General features: G+C 37.8%; 1 long non-coding RNA gene across 1 annotated transcript; it reads left to right on the forward strand.

The window, feature by feature from the left end:
- The first annotated feature begins 653 nt into the window (after positions 1–653).
- On the forward strand, positions 654–1,170 carry LOC143099179 (uncharacterized). The gene is made up of 3 exons (XR_012981422.1): positions 654–785; positions 887–952; positions 1,085–1,170. It is a non-coding gene; the product is annotated as an uncharacterized LOC143099179 (long non-coding RNA).
- The last annotated feature ends 3,985 nt before the right edge of the window (positions 1,171–5,155 follow it).

Genomic DNA, 5,155 nt, shown 5'->3' on the forward strand with positions numbered 1-5,155 from the left:
ATTCAGTAAGTGCACAATAGTCTACAGTCATCTACAGTAAGCGTTTAATGCTACAACCCTGTTAATAATCCATATACTCTATGGCAAATGAGAAGGGAGCAATTCTGTTGAAAGTGTCTAAGCTTCCCTCTTCCTTTCTTTAGTCAAGATGCCCAGGAGTCATGGCCAGCATTATATAGCCTACCTCTTCTGCCGCCAGAGCTACAGGAAGCTCTGCAACGAAAAGATCCATCTTTCAAAAAAAAGGACAAGTCCCATTTAAGATCACTATTAATTCAAGTGTTGTTCGACAACATAACGAAGTATACATGGTACTTAGTGTTATCCCCTTGATGTATGCTTCAATAGTGTCAGGAACATGCATCTAGATTGCTAGCATATCATGTTTACTATTGCTTATTTTAATTATCTGAAAGCTTTCAGTCTGAAGATGATCTTTGATTGGTGATCTTTCAGGTATCCAAACCATAAAAGATACACTGATGTCCTGGGATGTCTAATCACTAGGTTTCCATTTTTGAAAGACCACAGCTCCTCTGGCTATGTATGTATCATTCCTTCATATCATTCATTATCAACTTTTTTTACGCAACATTTATGCTGAGTGAGCTTCATAACTTTGTCTATACCTACAGGAAACCTTACTGGAGTGCCTAAGAAACAAGTTCAAAAAAGAGAGGTCTCCTTTGCTGAACCTAACAATTGTCCAGGAGATGAAAAGGAAGTTTGGGACCAAAAGACAGACAAGTGGGAACAATGTGCCTTTGGAGGAACCTCAACATCAGGTGTCTGTTTTAAAACACTCTTGCTTGCATTTTCCCCATCTGTGTGGCTGTTTGCCAGTATGGACATCCTAACTGTATGAATTTCTTATGGCTAATTTCAGAGAGCAAAGAGGCGAAGAACGGATATGCAGATATCCTCTGGGAAGAATTTGGATCCAACACAAGAGGTTTGTGATTTTTTTGGTGGTCTTAACGACATATTTTTGACTCTAGAACATTTACAGCATCATTACACACAATACTGAATACCAGTTCTTTCTGCTTTGTTAATATTTCTTCTCCGATATTGTTGGACTTAGAAGTTTGTTGGGGAGGATGACTTAACCTTCAGAGAGCACACGAGTGCAATCATTGGTGAGCTGCGCCGACGACAGCCAGACCTCCCCAACATAATGGACCGAATGAAGCGCACACTACACAAGAGGGTTGAGTATGGAGTCAAACGCTGATTGGTTGGCAGTAAGCAATGTGTTGATTGGCTCTTCAGAAAGGCAGTAAAATTAGGGTCAAAAGTCCGCAAGCTTGTATCTCAGTTTCACACTCGTACTTTCAGTGTTGCGCAGGAAAGCATCGCGTAGGAGATTCACACACGTACAAATTTGTAAGTATTTGTGCAGGTACACATTTTTTCCACACGTGTACAAAATATTTTTACAGATCCGCATTTTCCCCCCACATATGTACAAAACATTTCTACAGATACACATTTCTTTCACACAAGTACGTAATATTTCTACAGGTACATAATTTTTTCACACATGTACAAAATATTTCTACAGGTACGAAATTTCTTTTCACATGCAGAACTCCTTTTGCACAGCTGCAAAACTTTATTACACATGTGAACATCTTTTCACAAGCTCTCAATATTAAAGACCCTATTTTGACTCCATAGTTGAGAACATGAGCAAACCAGCTGAGGAGGTGATGGAGATGTTCCCCTTTCTGCAAGTGCCAAAGCTTGTAAGTAGCCAGTAGTAATATTACATTCATGTGATTTCAGTATGGTTGGGGGCCAGGCATTTTAATTTGCAAGTCATTTGGAAACCATAATCTAACCTTTCATTTACAACACACTCTGACTAGTACCTATAATGTCTGCTCTCTCATCCTCTAGATAGTATTGGCTGATGTAATAGTGATTACTAGTACCTTTAATATCTGCTCTCTCATCCTCTAGTATTGGCTGATGTAATAGTAAATACTAGCTGAGGTGTCATCTGCACTGTAGCTTGAATGTTATTTCTTGTTCTGAAAGTCACTTTAGATCAAATTAATAAATGTTAGTGTAAATTTATGTTTATCTTTTTTTATGTTTGTTGTAGATGCATCATGAAATGAGATTGCGTTTTGGTCAGGACTTGGAGCTAACCCTTCAAGATGCCCTTAGTGTGATGACACCCAACATCATAAGGGTCGCTCAAAGAGGGAGTCAGAGGGGGCTGCTGTCAAGCCTGCTGAGAACAGAGGATAACACAGATGGTATGTTACATCTCTAGCTTCCTCCTTGCACCCTTCAATTGTATTCATAAAACTATGGATGTATGCTTATTTTGTTGATTTTCTCTGAAATTTTAGATTTACAAAGAAGTGCTGCTGCCATACTTATTTTGCCTGCACTTTTCAAGGAGAACTCCAAATTCCTGTACTGCTTAGATGAGGTATGTATTAAATTGTCATTATAATTGGCATTGCATTGTATTATCAATTAATTAAAGCATAAACTCTATTAGAAGGTCCCTTAAACATGTCTCTTTTCCATAGGAACCACCAAGCTCATTTCCAACCATAATATTCCATGATGCCGTGACTCCCCTCCTTGCTGTGAAAGCATCTATAAAGATGGATGGATTCACCATCACAAGTGGCGAGATGGATGTGCCACATGCTCTACAGTGTCTGTTTGAGGTCTACTTCCTGTTTGCCGTAGAGTACCCCAGGCAGTTAAAACACACACTCACTTTTATAGAACACTATTTCTTTAAAATTTCAAATGGACAGAAAAGGTTGTCAATTCCAGTACAGAAAATGTACAACCAACTTTTCTAATGAATTATGGTGTTGTTAGGTCTGAATGATAAATATGTTCCAACAGTCAATGTTTAAAAAAAAAAAAAGAATGAATGAATGAATGAATGAATGAATGAATAAATAAATACATGTTTACTCTACTTACCAAACACATTTACCCAGTAATGTTTTTTTTATTGAATTGCTAACTGAAATTGTAATTGTATGATTATTTTTATGTAAATCTAATATATTTCATTCATATTTCTTATTTGTTATACATGGCATGTTTTGTTGACTGATGTTTTACATTTTTGTGATTTATCTTTACATGTAATGAATACTCTTCAAAATACAGTCCATTTAAAACCACCGCTTCTCTCTTTCATTTCATTCTGCATGTTAAAATAATAGCTGTAACTTCATGAAATTATTGATAGTTAATTATTAAAGTGTTGGTAATTATCATTAAGTATTATTAAAAATGTAGTCAACGAGTTTGGGATATATATGGCACCCTCAAAAGGTACTATTTAGAACCCTTTTATAAAAATAAAAGAACCCTGAAGGGTTCTTTATATTGAACCCTCTGGAATGGTTCTATATGGAACCTTTTGAGGGTGCCATATATGTACCAAGTTATAGAACCCTTTAAGGTTCCATTTAGAACCTTTTGTTTTAAGAGTGTGTTTACTGGCAAATTTGCATCTAGCGATTCTACAGCGGACTTAAGCTGCCACCTCGTGGCAAAATGGTGTAGGCCTAATACACTTCACGCAGCTCTATGAATCACGGGAGGCGCGAATGAAGTGGCCACTTCTAGGACCCACTAGGCTAATTCATTACGTAAACTGCTGACTCACGAAATCTATTGTCACAAAACTGATTTCGTGATTCTATTATGCATTTCGTCCACGTAGGCCTAATGAAATTATCGTGACACATAATTCATTCCGTAAACTGCTGACTCACGTAATGTAGCCTATTGTAGCAGGCCACAAAGCTGATTAGGCTACTTGATTCTATTATGCATTTCGTCCACGTAGGCCTAATGAAATTATCGTGACACATAATTCATTCCGTAAACTGCTGACTCACGTAATGTAGCCTATTGTAGCAGGTCACAAAGCTGATTACTTGATTCTATTATGCATTTCGTCCACGTAATGACATTATCGTAGCCTAACACATAATTCATTCTGTAAACTGCTGACGCACGAAATGCATTGTACGTGATTCTATTGTGCATTTCGTCCACAGAATGAAAGCATATGTCACTGAATGCATTTCGTAAGTTATTAAGTTATTGCGTGGACGGAATGCCTTTTGTAACGCCACAATACTTTTGTGGACAAAATTCAAAATAGGATGCACAGAATGATGCGTGTATAGGTGCATTCCGTATTACTGAATTACTTTTGACCAAAAAAAGTTTATTTCGTCTACGACAGTGAATAGTGCATTCAGCATTATGTCCACGAAAGAAAAAAGGCCACCAGTCAATTTGACCACCAGTGAGCCGCCTATAATCACACATTTGCAGCAACTGTAGCCTACTGGAGGCTGTAGGTGAATTCATAAAAAAGCGGGATTCGGACCGTCCACTTCGACTCCTCTTTCACTGACACATATGGAAAAGGCTTAACGTCCCAAAACAATGATCAATGATCATCACATTTCTTTCTCATATTGCTCCTCATAACCATCTATAAAAATCTATCCCGAATTTTTTTTTTTTTTGGAGCACGTCCGAATCCCAGGACATAACGCACTGTAACTACTTCATAATAGGCTCGAGATATAATTCAAAAGGGGACAGATATGCCTAGGCTACTGCACTTAAAACTTAAAAAGATGAACCTTCCCGAACTTTTAAATTGTGATCAGTGACTGGCATCGGGTGAACGAATTTTTGCGCACCTCCATGTCACAGGAGAGACGGCTCACCCTTCTATGAATTCAAAAAGGCCTATGATTTCATGGCTGAGTTTGCTGCAAAGTAAGCAAGAAAATGTTTTTTTTATTCTGAGTCAAGATATGGCGAGTCAATGTCATTTATTTGTCCAATGTTAGCCTACAGACCAGTTTCATAGTGCACATCTTATCAATAGTTTGAGTGTGTTTCTGCTCATTGACACATAGCGTTCAGCACAATGATTCATGCCCAATTAATTCCCCCTATTAAAGTACTTTGTTACACTAGTTTGGTTTCGTAATGTAGCCTATGATAAACGGCTTACTGGCCAAATAGCCTGTGACTCAACTACAATCCCCCCTCTTAGACAAGCTGGTGTAGCCTATTAGCCTACTATTAAAATGCACCGACAGGTACATGTAAAGTAGGCTATCGCATGATTTCA

This window comes from Alosa pseudoharengus, unplaced genomic scaffold (genome assembly GCF_046254945.1).
Source record: "Alosa pseudoharengus isolate Yale_2024_CS ecotype anadromous, Long Island Sound unplaced genomic scaffold, YU_APseudo_1.1 YU_APseudo_1.1_scf_25, whole genome shotgun sequence".
In the NCBI taxonomy this organism is placed as follows: domain Eukaryota; kingdom Metazoa; phylum Chordata; class Actinopteri; order Clupeiformes; family Clupeidae; genus Alosa; species Alosa pseudoharengus.